At 46.2% G+C, this 23,563-nt stretch overlaps 1 protein-coding gene across 2 annotated transcripts in view; it reads left to right on the forward strand.

Moving 5' to 3' along the window:
- ATL2 (atlastin GTPase 2) overlaps positions 1 to 23,563 on the forward strand; it is an 837,115-nt gene that overhangs the window by 267,454 nt on the left and 546,098 nt on the right. The window lies entirely within an intron of this gene.

A 23,563-nucleotide genomic window follows, 5' to 3' on the forward strand; every position in this document is an offset into this window, starting at 1 on the left:
TCCCTTCTGTTGTCATTTAACAGAACTTTTTAGACTGCTGAAAGGGGTTGTGTTCCGACCGCTGGTTGGTGGAGACATTTTGACTATATTCTGGACCTACGTTGTCTCGTAATGCGTTATATGACACGCCGCGTTAGCGCACCGGAAGTGCTCCGGTGCGCGAAGCGCAGCTTCCCGGAAGCGATCCGGTGCGCAGCGTGTAACGTAAGCATAACAGGTCATGTGACTTGTTAATAAAACTTTGCATTGGTTCATTTTACTTTTGTTATTCTAATGATGAAAGGCTTGGTCATATGACCTAAAAATTACGCTTTTTATTGCTTTCGAACATTATTTTTTCTTAAACATATATGTTATAATGTTCCAGGCTAATGTACTTTCCCGGAAAATTTACAACTGTCCTGCAAGTAAAATATATTCCTTTTTCGAGAAAAAGGGCGTTTCTTCGTCCCATGACGGAGCCGTTGAGCAAAAGAGGCTCGGCCTGCTGTCTTAGTCGCCGATACGCCTGAATATCAGATTCTTATCGATCACTTTATGTTGCAGGAGTAGAAAACACAACAGCCCTTGACCATTTATCTTTACTGCGTTCCTGCGTATTATACCTTTTATCCGTCATGTAATTGGACTGCTTTATTTCACTTGCCTTTTACTGATTCGAAAACGGTGAGTAAAATTAAAAACTTTACCAATGTAAATACTACTACCATATTTTGTTTTAAAAACCTTTATTGTGAAAATGTCAGTATACAAATACGGGCCTATAACCACGTGGGCCGGCCACGGAGCAAACTGGAATCATATATGATGAGGAGACATTTACACTGTAGAGGAACGTAACGAGCGGGCCATTAGGTTGCAAGAACTTAGGTGTCTAACAGTTGCGGAATCGGTGGACGTACATTTTGTAATTAAAATACGACAGGGCCACTTACAATAAAATTATCTAGATATACATTTGCGGGCAAGTACCATGGGTGACGTTAATTCGAACTTTCAATAGTACAGTAATCAACAACACATCAGAACTTAATATCAATAGGGATGTCGAAATATTCAATCAATTCTCGTCCCCGCCCGCCAGGTGCTTCAAAACTGCATACGGATCTCGTGATATCAAGGTTGTGCAACCAGTACACAACAAGGAGTTACGAGTCCCATTTATACCGGCGCCATTTTGGATGGAAAAATCCTGAAGAGTGTACAAACTGAAAACCAGTTTTTGTCTGTATAGCATCAGCAGCAACGCTTGAGTCAGCTTTGTGTGAAGCCGCCATTTTGATTCAATCAATAGCGTCCCCCTGCACACATTCAGGGACCTGGTCGTGTCTTCAGGTCAAACGGATTGTGGGACAAGATGCAGAAAGGAAAAGGAAAAAAGTTCCGCCGGACCCCGGGAGCAGGCCGCCTATGTCATGGGCGATCTTTAACCACACCAGGGCAATAGTGAAGCTGCAGCAGGTGCAAATAAGCTTCAGACAGTGTTACAAGCGCTGCTCAGAACTCTCAACTATGACACCACCTCGGTGCCATCCGGATCTTGGCGCCTTGTGCCTGTTCCGGCCTATTCACACATCGGTCCGCTACTGACACCACCTCACAGGCCAACGGGGCACCCCACGCCGACTTTCGGCGCAGCATTGTAGGATGGCCACACCAGTGCGGCAACTTGCTGGACACCACCTCGGTGCCATCCAGATCTCGGCGCGTTGTGCTGCCTTCGGCCTACTGTAGCCGCAAGTGCGGACGCAACTCAGCTGGATAGCGAGTGAAACTCCAAGGGGCGCCCCACTGCAGCCGAGGAGCCTCCATCTTGGGGGCGACGCACAGCATCCCATTGCTTTCCAATGCAGTCAGATCCTCAAACAGCCCCCACTGACTGACGCGATCTCACAGGCCAACGGGGAGCCCCACGGCGACTTTCGGCGCAGCATTGTAGGATGGCCACACGAGTGCGGCAACTTGCTGGACACCACCTTGGTGCCATCCGGATCTTGGCGCGTTGTGCTGCCTTCGGCCTATTCGCACATCGGTCCGCTACTGACGCCGCCTCACGTGCCAACGGATTTTCTACGCTTTTTATAGCCCTATGCCGCATAACAGGTCATATGACTTGTTTATAAAACTTTTCATTGGTTCATTTTACTTTTGGTTTCCTAATGATGGAAGGCTTGATCATATGACCTAAAAATAACACTTTTCATTGGATTAAAACATTTTTTTTCCCAAACGATGAAAGCCCCACCTTGTTTCTGGATGTTTCAGACTGAAGCTGGCGTCAGCATGAAAGCACCACCATCTCGTGGCTCCGTCGTGGTCATTCCGCGAGCAATCATGGCAGCCGCTCCCCACCGGAAGCCTGCAGGAGTCGGGGGGGCCCCCAAGACTTTTGTAGAATCTTCAAGGCTCAGGGGACGCTTTCGAGAATGGGGTCCAAGACCGAGCAGACAAGCGTTTTTCGGAGCAGCATTGTAGGATACCAAAACCAGTGCGGCAACTTAATGGACATCACCTGGGTGCCATCCACATCTCAGCGCGTTCTGCTGCCTTGGGACTATTTGCACAACAGACCGCTACTGACGAGGCCTCCCCCCGCACCCCTCGGGACGCCCCACGCCGTTTTTCGGAGCTGCATTGTAGGATACCAAAAACCAGTGCGGCACCCAGGTAACATCACCTGGGTGCCGTCCAGAACTCAGCACGTTGTGCTGCCTTGGGACTATTCGCACAAAAGACAGCTACTGACCATTGTTGCTTCTTTTTTCAAAAAATGTTTAAATGTATTTACTGTTTTTGTTGCGTTGTATATATTTATAAGTTAATAAAGTTTTATAATCCTACTACTTTGTTGGAGTGCTATATATTTTTAATGTGACACATAATTGTAAAAACTTTGATGTACAAAGAGGCATCCCTGGAATCTTCCGCTTCAGGCTCGGACCCACACACCCTCACAGTGAGAATCCCCTCCCCAAGCACAATACAGGATGGTTATCAGATAGTAGGACCGCGTGTGGTGTGACGGATCTCATCGGGTGGGGGCCTTGATCTACTGTAACTCCTTTGAAGAGGGGTGATTCTTTACAGTTGGGGCCATAAACTACATCTGCAGGGCTAGGTGATAGCCTGGGACCGGCCTGGACAATCGGACACAGAGGAAGAGGAGTGTCAGAGGGTGCGGTAGTGAATAGGGTGAAAGGGAGGTGTCGGGCGGGCACAGGGTGCGATTCACAGAGAAGAACAGCGCAGATGGGAGGAGGTTTCTGGCTCATGCATGAGAGAGAGAGCGGGGGTGACCAGTGCGTGGGGGAGATGCTTGCGAGGGTGGGGAGCCATGCTGAGGATCGGCGGCGTGCAGAGAGTGGGTCTGGTCAAGGCATCTAAAATGGCTGCCGTGCACGACAAAAGTGTGGCATTGCAAAAAAGACAAGATGGCGTAGACAATGTTTATCAATAAGGATTAATTTATAACAATTATTTTTAACAAAATATTTACTTGCAGTGACAAAATGGCGGTCAACAGTTCCTGATTTCCATCGAATCGAACGTTAACAGACGTCATGCAGCAAAAAAAAACGCTCACGCACAGCCGCTGGAAGACATGTATCAACATATATGAGCCTCCTCAGCCACCCTCAGAAACATAAGGGGTCAGGATACGTCTCCCGTACCCCCTTATACCCTGTAATTTAATTAAACCGAAACACAAAATGGCGAATTCCCGTTTCGCTACCAGTTTGCGGCCCGGTTCGCGAACCGGGAAGCGCTTCTACCGTGAAAAATCAAATTTTTTTTTTTTCCACACGGGACCCTTTAATAACCCCAACATCATTCCTAGGGGGTCAAGAGGGGTCTACCTTGCCCCCTTTCATTAAATTCCCCCTTCGTTTTTCTCCTCCTCTTGTCTCTCGATCCTACCGAGAGACAAGATGGCGGCCGCTCCGGACTGTTTAGAATGTTGACAGACACCGGAGAGCCAATCAGCTTCGCTTCGCAAAGCTCCGTTACGCGAAAAATACGCGATCTGGTGCGCTACCCGGGACGCTGTCACAGATATATCTGTTTTTTTAAACGTTAATTTCTCGAAATCCACTGGAGCACATATATTGAGACCTAGCAAAGGCACAAAGGGGCTAACAGTCCCTACAATTTTGCCAAGTTTCGTGCAAATCCATTCAGCCGTTCGAGCTAAAAGTGAGGCCAAAGGCCCTATGGAAAAATGAATGGGAAAAACGCGTTTTGGGACCCCCCTTTTTTCTCGGCCCCCCTTGACGGAACCCCCCCCCCCCAAAATTTTCAGGGGCTGCTCAAACAAAATGTGCCATTTTCCTGAAAATTTCAGCCGATTCCGTCCACAAACGCCAAAGTTATTAGACATAGGATTTTTTCTCTATGGAAATTTTGAAAATTCTAACATGTGCCGTTTTTTTTCTTGCTTTCTGGGATCTGTAGTTCATTTATGCAGAACTACAGGTCCCAGAAAGTCCGGAGGGGGCACAACGACTGAGTGTGAAGCAGACTGCCAATCTAAATAAAAGGGTTGTTACCTACCTGTGGAAGAGTGTGGCCTCATATCTGGGGAACTTTTTGGTAACATATATATATATATATATATATATATATATATATATTCACATTACATTTACCTTCAATATTTCTGCGTCTTCCCAAGACACACATTTACTTACCTTGTTGTTATTTCTCTTTAGATGTTAAAGCTCTCTCCCTCACCCCAATGAATACCATGCATGGAAGAAGGGAATTAACCAGGTAGACATACATGTGAAATAGGAAAAAAACTATCCGGGGAGACTGCGTTGTAATTACGCTTGAGGACCCCAGTATAGCTGAGTACATCTGCTCCTGGGAATATAATAACACCACAGGGGGGATCGCCACAAGATCCTTGTCGTACTTCTACCCAAAAAGATATAATAACAACAATTACATACGTGACACTGATAACATCTGGCGGAAACCAATCCCACAGCTGTGGGAGCTAGATGTCGCTGGTCCAAAACTACTGCCGCGACATAGTGACCCCGATAACTCCTGGTGGTCAGTAAATCAGAATCACCAGCAAAGAGAAGTCCCGTGGCAGATTATGGGCCCACAAAATAGATCTAGAAACTGGGAGCAGTGGGAGAGACCACCCCACCAACTATACGGACCCAACTATAGAGATTCCATCAACGGGCAAAACTGGTCAGGCATACCGACTATGAACCGGTTTAGCGGCCTGGAAATGGTCGATTGACCAATAATTAAAACCCCGGAGTCCCCACAAACAACCTTCGCCCCATCCACCTCCATTCCAGCCCCTCCACAAACGAAAATCTCAGCCTTAGATAACACACCCTCACAGCTCCCTGTGATCTTTTGGAACGTGGCGGGTCTCCGAAACAAAATAGAGGACAGTTCGGCCGCTGGTTTCTTGAAGGACGCCCAAATCATTTGCTTACAAGAAACCTGGGCAACGACGCCCCTACACCTTGAGGGATACAGGACATTTACATCCCCCGCCCTTCCTAGCATTTCAGGTAGACCTAAAGGGGGACTGGTAATCTACCTAGCAAATACAATTCCTAACATAAAGATCATCAATGTAGACCTATTACCAAATTTCCAGATCCTCAACTTCATAATTGGGAAAAAACTCCTCATCACAATAATCAACTTATATAACAACCTAGAGGATGACAACTTTTTGAGCGTCCTTTCCCTAATCCAAGAAAAAATAACCGAACATCGGCACCCCAAACAGAAAATGGAAATCGCCCATATAATTTGGGGAGGAGACTTCAATCTACATTCCTGCCCCAATAACGACACCTGCGGAATGGTGGACGAATATGAGAACTCCCTAGTCCACTTTATCCATTCAGGAGTGGGGCCAGCCATGAACAAAATACTTTCTGATCTGGATCTGCAAATTATAAACCCCATCCAACACTCAAATAACAAACTAGAACCCACCTACACAGGAAGGGGCCACGAGACCACCGTTGACTACGTAATAGTCTCAGAAGGCCTTAAAGATCAAATTAATAATTTTAAAATTTTGGAAAACAATCTCAGTGACCATTTTGCTCTAAGCCTAAACGTTCAAACAAATCAACCAAGAACACTGATGGCAACTATAGCAAATACTCTAACACCGAACAGGCTAGAACTGGGCAAAAATAACGGATATATCATAAAATGGGAAAAAGTGGATCCCAATATTCTCACAAAACGGCTAGTAGAATCTGCCTATAATAACATTTTGATCTGTCTCGATCCTCATGCGGAGCCGAACCAAATCCTGGAAAACTTCAACACAATAATAGAGCACGTCAAAAAACTACTAACCAAAACACCTAATCAAAATAAAACAAGCTCCATAGGTTGGTTCAACCGAGACTGTACCAAGGCACAGACCAAACTGAGGAAAGCTCTCGGAAATCCAAATAGAGACAAAACCACCATCCAAGCTCTTCGACGGGAGTATAACACTGCTAGAAAAGCAAGGAAAAAAGAATTGAAACAATCTTTGTGGAACGCTCTGCACAAGAGTGCACTTCTGAAAGACAGCCAGGCATTCTGGAAAATAGTTAAATCCCCCTTGCTAACGGACTCCAACGGCCCAAAAATAGACGTGGCCATCGACGAGGATTCGTGGGTGAACCACTTTTCAAAAATCTTCAAATTGACATCTATTAGTGAAGAACACCATCCTAACATCTACCCAGTAGTTTATCCAATATTAATGGATGTCGATCTGCAGGATTTCGAAATGGCGCTATCTTTAAGCAAGAGTGGGAAAGCTCCCGGCCCTGACGGGGTCCCAGTCGACTTATTTAAACATCTTCCTGACCTCTGGGTACCAATACTCACAAGAGTCTGCATAGCAACAACGAAACTCGGCCTGTTAGAGTCATGGTCATCTTCCATCATGGTCCCAATCTTCAAGAAGGGGGACCGACAAGACACTAAGTGCTACCGACCAATCTCGCTCCTCAACTCCTTGGGCAAAGTAGTTGGCAGAGTCCTTCTCGAAAAGCTACAGCAATGGGTAGAAGACAAAAACATCCTCTCGGACTTACAGTTTGGGTTCAGGGAGGGCTTTGGAACTGTCGAACAGGCCCTAAATCTAAGCCTGTTAACATCAAAATACACCCATGCTAAACCTGGTTCCATCTACATGGTATATGTTGATTTGTCCTCCGCATTCGACTGTGTTTCGCACGCGAAGCTCTGGTCACTGCTGAGCGCAATGGGGGTAGACCCTCCTCTTTTGGACTTTCTGAGGGAGCTATACAGAGAAGCCACGGCGAGAGGGAGGTACGGGACAAAAGGAGAACTGACGGCACCATTTAGGGTAGAGCGGGGAGTGAGGCAAGGCTGTGTCCTGGCCCCCTTCCTCTTCTCTTTGTACACCAATGGCATAGAAGAGACTATGTTGAGAGGGGGGAGGGACCTCCCTAGAGCAAAAGATCGCTTGATCCCCGCGCTGCTTTACGCGGACGATGCAGTCATTTTAGCACGCACCCCCATCGAACTGCAGAAATCTTTATCTAAATACGCAGACTTCATGGGTGCCTTGGACTTGCACATTAACGTCAAAAAAACTTTTGTCATGGTAGCCGGTGGATCAAGAAAAGCAACTAAGTCCATCTTTCTGAAAGATCAAAAAATTGAAAAGACCTCACAATATCCCTACTTAGGCATTATGATCGATGACGCCCTAAACTGGAAAGCGGCGGTTGAGGCCAGGAGACATCTCTTCAAACGGGCGGTCATGGCGTTGATGAAATTCTCCAATAAACTCGGAAAAAGACCACCAGTAGAACTGCTGCAGATTTATGCTGCGAAATGCCAAGCCATCGCACTATACGGTGCAGGGATCTGGGGACATACACCCACCGGCTCTATACAAAAAGAGGAGAATATCTTCATCAGATTCCTTTTATCAACTCCAAGAGGCACCTCCACCTATGCCTCACACATGGAACTGGGAATCCCATACATCGAAGATTTAATGAAAATCCAACCTCTTTTACTCTGGAGGCGAGTTTGGTTGTCGGATAAAAATAGCCTGACTAAAAGCATTCTACAGGACACTATGGATTTGGACCACGCTCACAAAATAGCCTGGCTCTCCTATGTAAGACATTTTCTTTCCGACCTGGGTCTACAAAAATATTACCACACGGCAGAAAAGCTGAAAGAAATATCCAAAAAAGAACTGAAACTAGTTGCGCTGAGCCATTTGGAATCCCTGAGACTGACGTCGCTGATTGCGAAAAAATCTGTTACTCACGCAATCATGACACAGCAGTCCCTGAAAATTCAGTCATATTTGACTTTGGAGATCACAGCATATGAAAAGATGCTCCTAACAAGGTTTAGAATGAATCTCTTTTTCAGGCTAGTGACATTTCCTGAAAAAAATAACTGGAATACTCAGATGGATCCGTGCCCATGTGATGATCTTTCCCAACAGTCCACCATGCACACAATATTGTTTTGCAAGTTTTTCCACACCCACTGAAAAATCTGGCTAATCCCTTTACTAAAAAAATGGGGCCACAGACAATGCCGTCCAGCCATGCTGGCACTTCAAACTTTGGACTCCGAAGGTACTGTTTACCACGTACTGAATTTTCTAAAGTGTATCATGAGGCACAGAAATAACCTGTAAAACAGAGGACTAATGTGTATATCATCTAACCGTTTGCATTCTCACTTTTTAACTGTATATTCAATTGTACTTTTTAAACAAATTTTACTGTGAATTTTTGTATGCTACGATATCTTTTATGGTTTTGCAATGCTAAAAAACCGAATAAAGATTTATTATTATTATTATTATTATACATGTGAATAGAAAGATAGTGTTTCACAGAAAATATATCTGTATGTGTGTATATATATATATATATATATATATATATATATATGTATATATATATATATATGTATATTTATATCTATATATATATATATCTATATATATCTATATATATTTATATCTATCTATATATATATATATATATATATATATATATATATATCTATATATAATTTATATATTATACCTCTTCTATTCTTTTTAACAGATTTGTGTTTTGAATCACCCTTTCTGGTTTCTTAAATCCTGATTTAGACTGGGGTGGGACGTGGGACCCTCTCCATTCCTTGTTTTCTTTACCTTCTTCCCCCAAATTGCTATTGATACTTTGACATTGTTGGGTTAGATACGCCCATTGGTAAAGTAGTGTCCCTGCAGAAATGTGAGTACACAAAAGTTTCTTGATACCAGATCATTCGAGTAGGTCAGTACTGGGCCCTGAGAACTCCTGGGCTTGAGCAGATGTCCTTCGGACAGGCTACCCCTTCGTAATCTGCTTTCACTGCAGCAGGGCTGAATTCTGCATCCTGGTCTTTGTAATCTCCACCTTCATGCTTGGAGATTGAGCAGTGAAACCTGAACACATTCAAAGGTGTTTGATGTTCTCTTGGTAGCCAGGCATCCCTCAACTAAAATTGTACTCATCTGTATTTGGGGCAAATTGATGGCTTGGTGCAGCGTTCACCTTATAGACACCCTTCAGGTGAACCTCTTGGATGTATTGTATTTGTGTTGGCCCTAGGCTGGCAAGGCTTTGCTCTGGGCACAGTTGAAGAGTACTTTTCGATGTTTCTGGCTTTTTTGGCTTGCCGGATCAGCCTTCCTTGTTAAATTCTCCAGTTGTTATGCAACATTTGTTTCGTCCCTCTCCCATTGTCGTGCCATTGTGGGATGTTAACTTGTCCTTACTTTACTGATGTGGACTCCATTTGAGCCTCTTCACAGCTGCCCGTTGCAACTTCTTACCCTTAAGACTGGGCTTCTCATTGCCATTACATCGGAGCATCAGGTAAGTGAGCTTCAGGCTCTGTCAACCCGCCATTCACCATCGTCTTCAAGACAAACTGGTTTTGCAGACGTGAGCATCCTTCTTACCAAAAGTTTGGGCACAGTTTCACAGAAGACAAACTATTACATTGCTGGTGTTCTATGCGCTGCCTCACCTCTCCAAGGAGGAGGAAAGACTCCATTGGTTGGAACTCAAGAGAACACTTCGCTTTAACATACATCGTACCAAAGAACACTGGGTGAAGGATCAGCTCTGTATGGGATTCTCTGGAGTGATAAAAGGCACAGCAGTGCAGAGGAGAACCATTACCCCCTGGATCCTGTTCTGCATGAAGATCTTTTGTGCAATGGCTAAAAGCCCGCTTCCGGAAGGCCTACGTGCTCCTACCAAGGCAAAAGCTGCTATCACTACATAGGCAAACAAAGTACTTTTGTCTGGACAATCAGGTTCACCAAGAGGGGCATTTTGCCTGCTCAGTCCTGCAAGACTGTGGTTTGAGTACATTCAAATCCCCACCACCTCCCCTGCGCCATATTAGGTCCTGCTTTGGTATCTATTCAGAAGGTCAAGAATCTGCTGCTCTAAGTCTCCATGAGTAGAACAGGTTACTTACCTTTAATAACCCTTTTTCTGGTAGATACTCTTGCTGCAGATTGCTCCCGACCCTCCCATCCTCCTTGCTTACTTTGAGTGGACTCCTTCCTTTAAGGTCCCAAGTATATGAACCTGTGCACTGGTCACACCAATTTGGTTTAAGGCTCTGCATCTGGGGGCATGGTCTTGAAAGCATGACGTTAAGGCATGGGAGTGGCACATATATAGGCCTGCGTCCTTTCCGAAGTGTAACAGCGTCCGTGTGGATACAGACACTGCCCAAAAATAGCATGCATAGGTTCTGCTGAAATGTTTCCAGATCCAGTCTGAGGGCTGGGGAATATTGAAAAGGTGAGCAATCTGTAGCTAGATAGTCACTACCAGAAAGAGTGTTACCAAAGGTAAGTAACTTGTTTGTCTTGTTTGATTGTACCCTTGTGTAAGCCAAGATGGAGTTCCACATTCATCAAAGTAGTCTCAGTGAAACAAAGTTGCACTGTTCACTGTTTTCTGAATTGCTGCTTATGGATCAACTCTGTTTATTAGTTTTTCAATCTAGTTGAATTAAAAAAAACATAACCACACTTACAACCCAGAGAACGACAAGTGATAAACTCCACCCCCTAGACTCGGCCCTCCTGCCTCTCACCCTAACACACAGCATAAGGCAGTTATTCCATGTGATAGACCAGGGCAGGCCCTAGGTGATCACTTTGTGTGTCAAGACTCAAACAATCGGCACTACATGCTGGAGAGCCCCCCCCCCCCAGTCTAAAATCTGCATAACTCTTAAATAGTTTGGGCAGGAATGTTCCCTAATGTCAGAGGCTAGGAATTGTAGAGAAGGGGCCCATAGCTCCTGAAAGGTGTCTTCTTTGTTTTCAGATACCATATTTCACTGTTCTATTACCAAGAGGTCAGAAATATGCTGATGCCATTCCCGATCAGCAATTGTATTTGTTCCCCAGAACATAAGTATAGTTAGATGTTCTGCACAAAGAGCTATGGCCATCTTTCTTTCCCTCATTGAGTGTAAAGGAAACGTCAGTTCACATGGAAGGCCTAGCAAAATGTAGGCTGGGAAGCGAGGTATTTTTTTGCGCAGACTGAATCAATGTCACCTAACTCTGGGTTCCAACAGCAACATAGTTTATGAAAAATCCAGAGTAGGTGCAGCAGAGTCCCACTGCTACTGGTTTCTCTCCAACAGACTCTGGATTTCTTCTGAGCCTAGGCTTGGGTCAGGGCCAGAGTCGGATACTAATATGAAATAATCTTCACCATTGTCTTCCTCCAGCTGCTTACTTTGCTGTGGTCTGAGATCTGTAAAAAAGAAGAAAAAAAACATATGTCCTCCCACTTTTTGTGCGTTTGCACCCTAGTTCCTGTTTTCATCTCCTCTGGCCAAATAACTTCTCTTTTGTTAAGGAATGCATCAAGGTAGTGTAAAGGTCAACTAATAGGTGCTTGTTCTCAATTTTGGCAAGTAACTACTTTCAAATTTGGTCAAGTATTTACTAAACTGGAGTTTCATGGTTATGCCTATGAGCTAGTGTCTGGCCTGATTTTAGTCCGTCCTTTTATTTTTTGAAAGTCAAGGCTCACATTTCAGTAATTTCAAAAGGAAAAAAAGACTCTATCAAAGAGTTGGCCTGCCATTTTACATTCAGCCTCTTGCCACAACCTGAAGGCATCTGTATGAAGAGCAAGAATGAACTCCGGATTAGCAATGATAGGGGTCAAAGGGGATGGAAAGGTAGTAGGTTTTTTCTTGATCAGCACTGCATCACAGACTGTAAAAGTGTTTCGGTTACTAGAGAGGTGTGCTCCCCAAGGTCTATTCTCTCTTGGCAACCAAGGGTCATTTCATAAGTGCTTTCCTACCACATGTTGATCAGTACCAGTGTTACTCCAGTATTGGAGCTTTCATAGATTCACATGTCTGAATCATTCCCCGTCGTCGAGACAGGAGTCTCCGGTACATAAAAAAGCGATGCTTAGTAGTGTAGCAAGCTGAAGAGGCCTATGCCCATGTCCCTTTTGCAACCCATAACCTTTGTTATGTAAAGAGACCAAACTTCTCCCTGAACCAGTCAGAGCTCCTCACCCTCTTGAACACTCCTGAGAACCTTTTGCCCCTCAGATTTTTACGCACACTCTAGAGCTTTTGCAAACGCCCCCTTGTATACTGCCGAAACATCAAGAGGTCAAGCACTTACATCAGATGTGTCTGAGATTCTGACAATGCTCTGAAAGGGAGCAATAGAACTGGTGCCTAACTCCCAGAAGGGGAATTTTATTCCCGATTCTTTCTAGTCAAGAAAAACGTTCTCCAATGGAGTTCTATTGTAGACCTCAGATCCCTAAACGCCTACCTCGAGAAGCAATCTTTCAGAATGGTGTCTCCAAGACATCCTTCTACTTTTAGACCCAGGGGATCATATGACCACATTAGACCTACAGGATGCATACTTTCACATCCCCATCCATCCATCCATCTAACAGGCAGTACCTTCGGTTCATGGTAGCCGGAGAACATGCTTAATCGGCGGGAGTAGCTCATTGTAGTTAAGGGACAAAGTTGTGTTTAGGGAGGCTGCTATGCATATGCCCAGGTATGAGAATGAGCGGGCTGCTAATTCCACATGAAATTGTGCTTGGAGAAGTTGTTTGGTAATGGAAACAGTGATACTAAGGAGGGATGATATTTGTTAATTTAATTTAAAGCCTGAGACGTCACTGAATGGATTCATAATGGCTACCAGGGCAGGCAATGCATTGAATGGGTCTGTAAGGGGCGCTACTACTCCATCTACCTCTAGGCAGAGTTTGAGAGTTGTGTGCCATTCTGGTCCCTTCAGTAGCAGGTTTGAGTCTCATCCTTTGTGTGAATAGTTCTCAATACAGCGCAAAAAGTAAGAGTGAATGCGGGCAGCCTTGTCTCAAGCTGTGCTGTTAGGGGAACAGAGGGCACGCCAAGCTATTGACTTACTCTAGTGCTAAGGGTGCTATAACAGTAGGCGAATCACTGCAAACATTTATCCACGAAACCGATTATCTATAGCCGTTAAGGATAGTGGACTCTGTCAAACACTTTTTCAGCAACAATACTAAGTATTTAGTCCAGCACTCATTCTTTTTGTACTTTGCCAGTGCTGCGTAAGAGGCGTTTGGTATTTATTTTCTGCGCATTTCATCTCTGGCACAAAGCCTGTCTGCTCTGGGTCAATCGTGACGTGCATAAGGGGATTGAGTCTAGTGACCAAGATCACAGTAAATGGTTTCGCATCTACGTTTATAAGGATATGGGTCTATATAAAGAGCATAAGAATTTATTGTTGTCTGGCTTAGAAATTAGTTATAGAGTCCTCCAACATCGAAGGAGGTAAGGTCCCATGCCTGGCGAAGGAATTAAGTAGAGCTACAAGAGTTGGGGTCCAGTGTTGGCCTTAAACCCTTATAGAAAAGGGAAGTAAAGCCACATGGGCCAGTGGAGTTCCTTGGCTTTAGTCAAACTACGGCAAAGTCACCTTCATCTGACGAAATGGGGCTAACGGGGCGTTCTACATGTTGTAGACCGAGCACTAGGAGTGGTGTCTGGTTGAGGTAAGTATCTACAAAGTCTTGGAGTAGCACTTATGCTTAGTTTAAGTTCTATCTAATGGAGACTTCTAGCCTTACCTTAAAATTCCCTCCATGCAGAAGTCTTGTTCCAGAAATTTTTTATGAGCAGTACCTCTGTGCGCCAGTAGATGGTGTAGTTTGGCTCCCAGTTTCATGGTCTGCGTTGTCAGCGGCAGAAGTGACATGCGTGGTGCTTATATAGGCGGCATCCCAGGGCGCTGATGTCAGTTCTTTTCTTTCCATGCCAGTGAGCTCCGATCCGGCGAAAGCTACCCCCAGCCATTTTTTCTCACCTTTTTTAGACTTTTGTTCAAGTTTTTTCGAGACTTATCTCCTGATATGACAGGGATGTCCACAAGGAAGGCTGCCTTCAAGCCCTCTGCGGCACCTACCAATGGCTAATGTCGGTGACAGACCTGCACCCTGTTTGCCTCTGGTGTCTTGAGTGCGACCCCGATGCCAAGATCTGCGTCTGTTGTCGCGTCATTACCCCAAGACCTCGCAGGAGCGATCCCTCAAGCGACTTGCCTCTCAATGCCGCTACTATGTCGGTTGAGCGGACAGACCCGGAATCCATCCCGGCACCATTGATCTTCGTCGCAGTTAGTCATCCCACTCTGGTAAGTTTCACAAGAAGTATAAGAAGTCAGAGAGGTCTTTGGCATCTCCCGGTCCGTAGAAGTCATACGCAGAGGGACAGTAGTCTTTCCAGGCCTAGATTTGCGGTTGAGCCCGCACCTGGACAGCCTCTGCACCTCCCCGAGGTTCCAGGAGCCAGTGCGAACTTTGTTCAACTCTGAACATTTTGAGGGGATGCACCTCCTAATTAGGCTGCCCATCCCTGCTGGAGTGCCTTCGGGCCCCTGGGTTTGGGAGAGTCTGGTTCTCCACTGGTTTGGGTCCACCCCTGGTGCCAGTCATGCCCCTTGGATCCACAGTCGGATCCGGACGGGCTCCGGTCGTACCACCTCCACCTTCCCCCAATGCCGGTCTTGATGTCCGCACTCCCGGTGCCGCCAGCACCCTCTGTGCCGATGTCCCCATTCGCATCCCCTACTGCGACACAGAGCCGAGGGGCATTGCCATATGCCGACTTGACCCATACTCTCCAGGCTGGAGCCAGACCCTTATTCTTGTGGACAAGGACTTGGGGAAGATAGGCAGGAGCCACTGGATCCTGAAGAATACCAGTCCCTAGGCCTCAACATGGACTGGTGTGAGGAATTGGCGGATGCCAGTGGACTGGATCCCTTCCCAGATACTGGCATGGTCTTTCCTCCTACTGTGGCTATGGAGGCCCCTTGGATCCACAGTCCGATCCGGACGGGCTCTGGTTGTACTACCTCCACCTTCCCCCGATGCTGGTCCTGATGTCCACACTCCCGTTGCCGCCAGCACCCTCTGTGCTGATGTCCCCATTCGCATCCCCTATTGCGACACAGAGCCGAGGGGCATTGCCATATGCCGACTTGACCCATACTCTCCAGGCTGGAGCCAGACCCTTATTCTTGTGGACTAGGACTTGGGGAAGATAGGCAGGAGCCACTGGATCCTGAAGAATACCAGTACCTAGGCCTCAACATGGACTGGTGTGAGGAATTGGCGGATGCCAGTGGACTGGATCCCTTCCCAGATACTGGCATGATCTCTCCTCCTACCGTGGCTATGGAGGCGGGAGCCTCCTTTGATATGGTGGAGAGAAGGGCGGCCGAAGGTCCTGGACCTTAGTCTGCCGTCGGTGGTAGTCATGACTAATGACTGAGGTGCTTCAGTTGGGAGTTATCCTCTCAGAACCACTTCTTCCATTTAATGAAGCCCTTACAGACACCCTGCTCTGGGCCTGGTCCAAGCCCTGCACAGGAGCTCCTGTGAACTTGACAATTTCCCCGCAGTCTTCACTCGGCCCCAGGGGACCACATTTTTTTCACACAGCACCCTAGCCCCAAAGAGCTTGGTGGTCCAAGCCTCCGCTTCTCTCGTAAATCCTGTTGCATTTCCTACCACTATACCAGATGGGAAATCCAAGAGGCTTGACTCCTTAGGCAAGAACATTTATCTTACACCAGCCTCACACCGAGGTCAATCAGCACAGCATGCCATTTAGGGCTGTTATTCTCTTGCACTTTGGGATTCCATTGTGCAGGTGCTGCCCATGGTCCTGTAGGAGGACTGGGCTATAATTTACAAAGCTATGGCATACAGGAGTGATGCAGCTAAAATCACAGTCCGATATCGGCTGGATACAACTCGCTAAGCAGAGTAGTTTCTTTGTCTGTGGCCTTACAATACTACACCTGGCTAAGCACGACTGGCATTTTAGAGCATGTCCAAGCTTCCCTTATGGATATGCCCTTTGATGGTTACAGTCTTTTCGGAGGCAAGATAGACTCTGTGCTGGAGTGCTTCAAGGATAGCAGAGCTCCCGCCAGGTCCTTGGGCCTTTCCGTGGCCCTCCCACCAACCCCAGTCTGCCTTTCACTCCTTTAGTGCCCACTTAAGGGGCTTCCAGCCACATCCCTACCCGCACAGTTATCACAGCATGCAAGCTCCCAGCCTTTGCCTGGCAGAGGACACAGCACCCTGGATTGGGCAGCCAGAGGTTGGGCCAGTCCACCAATTGGCTCAGGTTCTCTGCCCTCGACCTGGGAGAATGGTTGGTAGCGTTGGACATGTAGGATGCATACTTACTCATTCACGTCTTGCTTGCCCACAGGCAATCCCTGCGGTTCATGGTGGGCCATGAGCACTTATGTGCCATGCTCCCTTTTGGCCTTACCAACAACTCTCGAGTGTTCACCAAGGTGATTGCAGTGGTTGCAGCTCCTCTGCGGAATGCAGGGCTACCAGTCTTCCCCTGTCTTGATGACTGGTTGTTAAAGGCAGGCTTGCCCCAGGCAGTTGTCTCACCTCCAGATTATGACAAACCTCTTGCACTCTCTGGGGTTGACTATCAACATGCCAAACCCACACCAGACTCCCTCTCAGATGCTGCCTTTCATCAGATCTGTTCTGGATACCGTTAAGTTTCGGGCCTATCCTGAATGGCAAGTCCAGGATATTCAGACTATGATACAGATGTGTCAGCCTCTATCCTGGTTTCGGTGCAAATTACTCTGAAGCTGCTGTGCCTCATAGTCTCTTGCATCCTGCTTGTGACACATGCCAGCTAGCATATACATGCTCTGCAGTGGGACCTGAAGTTTCAGTGGGCGCAGCATCAGGGGAATCTCTGCAACATGGTCCAGATCTCAAAGGGAACTGCAGAAGATCTGCAGTGGTGCTTAACAAACTGTGATTGAATCAGCAGCAGACACCTCTCCCTTCCCCAATTAGATCTGGTAGTAGTGACGGACGTCATTCCTGGGATGAGGCGGCCATTTGGGAGAGGTGGAGTTCAGAGGCTTCTGGTCTCCGGCAGAATCGGGGCTCCACATCAACCTACTGGAACTTTGGGCGATCCGAATGGCATTGAATCAGCCTTTACTTGGAGGGTAGAAAGGCTTTAATGTGTTCACGGACCACACCACCACCATGAGGTACTGTAACAAACAGGTCTGGGTGGGGTCATGGACCCATTCTCAAGAGGCTTTCCACTTGTGGACCTAGCGGGAACAGGGCATATCCCTAATGCTTCAACACCTGGTGGGGATCTCTGAATGCCGGGGCTAGTTAGCTCAGCCAAAATGGCTAGCGTATCACAAATGGTGTCAAGGTCTCTTTCAGCTATGGGTAGAGCCTTGGTTAGATCGGTTTGCCACCGCTGAGCATGGGCATTGTCAGCAGTTTTGCACGCTAGAGTTTCTATGGTGACTCTCACTCAGATGTTTTTTGTCTCGAGTGGAGCTCATGCCCTCCTGTATACCATTCTGCCCATACCACTCCTGCCCAAAGTTCTTAAGAAGATCAAGAACGACTTGTCCCAAGTCCTCTGTGGCTCCATACTGGGCTCAGAGTTTGGTATCCCAAGCTGTAGACAGAGCATGGCCATCGGTACTCCGATCAGGCTGCCTCTTCGAGAGCAGTGGAGGGTTCTCCAACCAAACCTGCCAATGCTCCTTCATGTGTGGAAACACATGTGAGCAGCGACCGCTGGTGACCTTCCGCTCAAAGTCTGCAATAATATTTTGTCAAACAGGTGTCCCTCCATCAAGACAGTATACCCCTGGCTTTCTGGCAGGTTTATGGCATGGTGTGCAGAAAAACTTGTTAACCCTATATCTACTCCACTTTCTCAAGTCCTCTCAGCCTTTCTGCGTTCGCCAGATTCGCAATTCTTGTTCAAATCCCCTGTTGGAAATGGGTCTTAAAAACCTGTTTTCACCTTCACCCTTCATCATGCCTCAGTGAGATCTCAATCTAGTACTTACTTTTCTGATGTGTCCTAGTTTTGTGTCACTGCACAACTGTCCTCTCAGGCTTCTTAACATCGAGATGGTCTCCCTAGTGGCAATAACATCTTCCCAGAGTGTTGGTGAGCTCAATTCTTTGTCATTTAAGCGTCCATACCTAAATATGTTCCCAGACAAGCTGGTTCTTCGCACTAGAGCTTCTTAGTCACTCCCTTTCATGTAGTCCATTCCATCACACTCTGCCTTTTACGTTCTGCCCCATCCCTCGAAGGAAGGGGAGCGACTCCGCCGACTGGGTCCAAAAAGAGCATTGTCGTTCTGACCACATGATAGATTTCTGGGTGGAAGACAAAGTCTTTGTGGGGTATGTTGGAGCGCAGGAGTGGAGTGTTTGCATAAACTGACCATCTCCTCTGCATTAAAATCTGCTATGCACTGGCTAAGAAGCAACCCCCTGAGGGTTTGCGTCTCATTCCACCAGAGCAAAGGCTTCAACCACTGCATTAACACGCAGAGTTCTGGTCCTGGATATCTGCCATGCAGCACCGTGGGCTTCTCTGCACCTCTGCATCAAGCACTACTGCATGTTGTGAGGTCATTATGCTATTTTGGTGCTGCAGGGCTTTGTAGTGTGAAACGGTTTCACAATCTAGTGGAGTATCATTAACATCTTTCTTCCGATTGTATGTATGCTCTGTTCTTTTGAGCATTTGTTGATTGGCTCTAAAAAGGTTTTATTCTAATTCACACAAGAAGTATCCAGGAGTCAAAAACACACTCTAATCACAGACAACCGTTTTGGTATGACAAAAAGAAGGATTGTGAACTCAATATAATTAGATTGAACTAAGACAACACGTGATGCTATATAAACAAATGCACGTGCGGCACAAACCCAAGGTGAGAATTTTCCCATCAGTTGTCGAACTGTTCCACCACTTTCACATCATTTGGGTTCTCCTTACCCAGGAGTTAGTGCGCACACAGTCGCACAAGTTGGAGAAGAGGACTGTGAGAGTAAGAAGACCCTATGCTTTATCTAATGAATGGTGTCGGTGTGATGTAACAACTGAAAAAAAGCAGTGCAAGTGAGAATAATTAGTGATGTGAGTAAAATTAGGTGAGACTGAGTAGAAGTAGAAGCTTTAATGTTTTCTCTCAGCTCCCTAAACATAAAAACAATGGTGAGATAGCAGATTTGACAGAATATCCGCTCAGCAAGTGGTCAACATGTTTCTGCATACGTGGAAAAGTGCCTATGCATTCATCAGGACCTTGGTGTTGCTACTGCTGTTAAATATAGTGAAATAAATAAAAAGGAATCATATCACCTGTTCATCAGGTACAGATCCTCCGCCACAATCTCAGAATAGTCATACCAACGAGAAAGTGAGAAGAAACAAACATATTTAGAAAAGAATACACTCATCAGTAGTGTTATTTCTGTGATCATGTCGTTGCATTTGATTAGCATGATATCACTCACTCAATTTCTGTGGGGATAGCGCCTCACCTCACCTGGCTGCAGCTCAGGTAATTTAGGAGCACCGCTCTGTTATGAAAAAGACACACAATTGTAAAAACATCCCACCGTTTGTCCCATAGGGAAGTGAAATTCACATTAATAACTAAAATAATAAGACACCTAGAGTGAAATAAAGTGTTGAATTACACATGGGTTTTGCCTCTGTGTTAATAAACCCGCTGTGTTTTCACCTAAGGCAGTTGTTATATTCGATCTCGAAACTTATATGGACTCCGCCGTTAAAAGAATGTTTTGGTAATCACAGAATGTTACACTGCTTGTGCCCAAAAGCGGCTAAATTGTAGGTTATTCCAACACAGGGCCGCGTGAATACCAAGCACATAAACAGGTGTTAACTTTCTTTTCGGCAGTTAGTGACTCCTTCACGGTCAGACAAAAGGCGTATAAACGGAATATCGGCGGCAAATGCAAGCATACAAACAGGTATTATGCTGCTTTGTGGCAATTATTGGCCCCTACGATATCAGGCAAAGATGCGTATGAGAGGCAACAGTAGTTTAAAGAAACATAACCATTAGCGGACACGCTGTACTGATACCTCGAGCAATACACAGAAACTCCCAAATGGGAAGGAGCACACTCTCACCATGTACGCGTCGTGTGCCTGACAAGTAAACAAACACACTCGATAGAAAAAAGGTTTTGCCTTACTCAGTGGGATCTTGTAATTTTCTCTATAAGAATCCTCATGGGAAGTCTGAAGAGAAGGTGTATTTTCTCTGTTAAAAACCCTTAGACTTAAGTGGGGAGAGCAGTCTCCGTCTCATTACTTATTTCCTCAATATCAGATGAGTTGATACACTCTAAATCAAATGTGATAAGTTGGGTAAAATTGTGTTCGAGAAAGAACAGCAAAACTACTGACATCCCTCCCTCCCAAGAACTCGGCTCCTTCTTTCAGATCAAGACGCTCTACGACAACTTCAACAACAAAGACCACAACAGAGCCCTAACCCCCACCCCCAATGGCGTCATTCAACAGACCCTGCTCACTTGGAGCCCTCTCACCACAGAAGACACCTTAAGGACTATGAAGAGCATTCACTCGAGCACCTACTGACCCCTGCCCGCTGCACATCTTCCACTGGGCCGCCATTGCACACTGAGCTACGCTGAACTATCAACTGCTGCCTTATTCCCCCGATGACTGGAAACGCCCAAGTCACTGCCCTCCTAAAGAAGCCCCCCGCAGACCCAATGGAGCTCATGAATTTCAGACCCATCTATCTGCTCCATTTTGCCCCCAAAGCCATCGAAAAGGCTGTCAACACCCAGTTAGCACACTTTATAGAAGCCAACAGCACCTGGGACACCTCTCAATCCAGATCCGTAGCAACCATGGCACTGAGACTGCCCTCCTCGCCGCCACTGACTACATCCGCGCCCTCCTCTTCCAAGCCCACATTGCAACCCTCATCCTCCTGGATTGATCAGCAGCTTACGACAGACTCCAACCTCCCAGTAACCACCAGGCTCCACGACGCCGGCGTCCAAGGAATATCCTTAGACTGGATACATTATTTCCTCTCAGGCAGAACACAGAGTAGAAGACTCCTGCCCTTCCTCTCAGAACAGACAGATCAGATGTGGAGTACCCCAAGGATACTCCCTCAGCCCACATTTTTTAATGTCTACATGGCGCCCAAAACGAACCAGACATCACCAGGCGCAATGTCCAAGAAGGGATGAAAGCTGCCACGACCTGAATGAGCAACAGCTGCCTGAAGCTCAATGCTGGAAAAAACTGAAGTCCTCATCCTCTGCTCCACCCCCTCTGCATGGGACATCACCTGGTGCCCCCCCCCCCACCCTCGGAACCTCACCCACCCCAATGGACCACGCACACAACCTTGGCATCACTCTTCACTCACCTTTAATCGCCAGATCAACGCTGTATCCTCCTCATGCTTCAACACCTTCCACATACTTGGCAGGACGTTCAAGTGGATCCCTCAAGACTTTAGGTAAACTGTCACCCACGCACTCCTCACCAGCAAACTGGACTACGGAGACACTCTCTACTCCGGAATCAAACAAAAAACTCTGCTGCAAACCATCCAGAATACGAGAGTCGGACTCGTACTCAACATACCACGACCTGACCAAATCACCCAACACCTCGGCGACCTCCACAGGCTCCCTGTCGAAAGAAATATAACCTTCAAACTGCTTACACACGCTTACAAAGCTCTCTACGTCACCTGAGCCCAATATCTCAATGACTGAATCTCCTTCCAAGCCCCTAAAAGAAACCTCCGGTCAGCCGACCTTGCCTTCGCCACCATCCCCCGTGTCTACAGCGCCAGAGCAGGGGGAAGATTCTTCTCCTACCTCGCAGCAAAGACCTGGAACAAACTCACCCTCCACCTCCGACGAAGCCAGACACTACACCAATTAAGAAAGGACCTCAAGACCTTGCTCTTCGAGTGACCCCAACTGAGCTGCCCACTCCCCTCCTCCCTCAGTTCCTTGAGACCCTCACGGGAGAGTAGTGTGCTCTACAAACACTGATTGATTGCATGAATTCACAATACGCTTGACTTTATTCTGATTACCTGGTGAATGCCCACAAACAGCAGTCCTGTTCAAGAAAGTCATTTTGGTTAGGCCAGGCTATTTTTGTTTCTTTTTCTTCCACTTTCTATTCTATTGAACACTTATGAATATCAATGGAGATCTCGTGAAGGAGAAGAAAAGTTTACCTAACCAGGTATTTAGTGGCATCGTCATTAAAATTGTAATCGACCTCTCCTTATACCAGATGGAAGAATACAGGCAGTTTGCCTAAGGGAGGATACTAACAGCTAGATTCATCATAGTGCCGTTTTGCGAGTCCTTAATAGCGATTATTAAGGAATCGTTATTAAGGACTTGCAAAACAGGATTCATGTAGGAATCGCTAAATAAATTGCGATTCCTACACATTCCTTATTTGCGATTAGCAAATTGCTAATCGCAAATAAGGAATAACTCCTCATTCATTCCTATGGGCTAGGCCCATAGGAATGAATGAGGAGTTATTCCTTATTTGTGATTAGCAATTTGCTAATCGCAAATAAGGACGCGATTTCAAGGGTGCCAGGGGCGTCCAAAGGACACCCTGTAGCACCCTTGAAAGGTAATCTACATTGGTGTTGCGCACACACATGTCCAAAGGACATGTGTGTGTGTGTGTGTGTAACATGCAACTTAAAAAAATGCATTTAAATGCATTTTTCTAAGTTTTCGCTATTTACCACGAGGTTTGACCTCTCGGTAAATAGCGGACCAAAATAGCGATTTCGCAATTTTTAAATGCTTCTTGAATTGCATGTAAGGAATCTCTAATTGAGATTCCTTAAATGCAATTATTCGCAAATATGCGATTTCTAAAAATGCGATTTTTGCATTTGGGATGATGAATCCCAAATGCAAAAATAGTGCTCGCAAAGGGCCAGATTCTCAGAATCTGGCCCTTTGCGAGCCGTTTTCGGCTTGATGAATCTGGCTGTTACTCTCCAATCAGAAACTGCTTGGGAAAATGACTCCAACATGGGATAATGGTGGAG

This window comes from Lissotriton vulgaris, chromosome 6 (assembly GCF_964263255.1).
Source record: "Lissotriton vulgaris chromosome 6, aLisVul1.2, whole genome shotgun sequence".
In the NCBI taxonomy this organism is placed as follows: Eukaryota; Metazoa; Chordata; class Amphibia; order Caudata; family Salamandridae; genus Lissotriton; species Lissotriton vulgaris.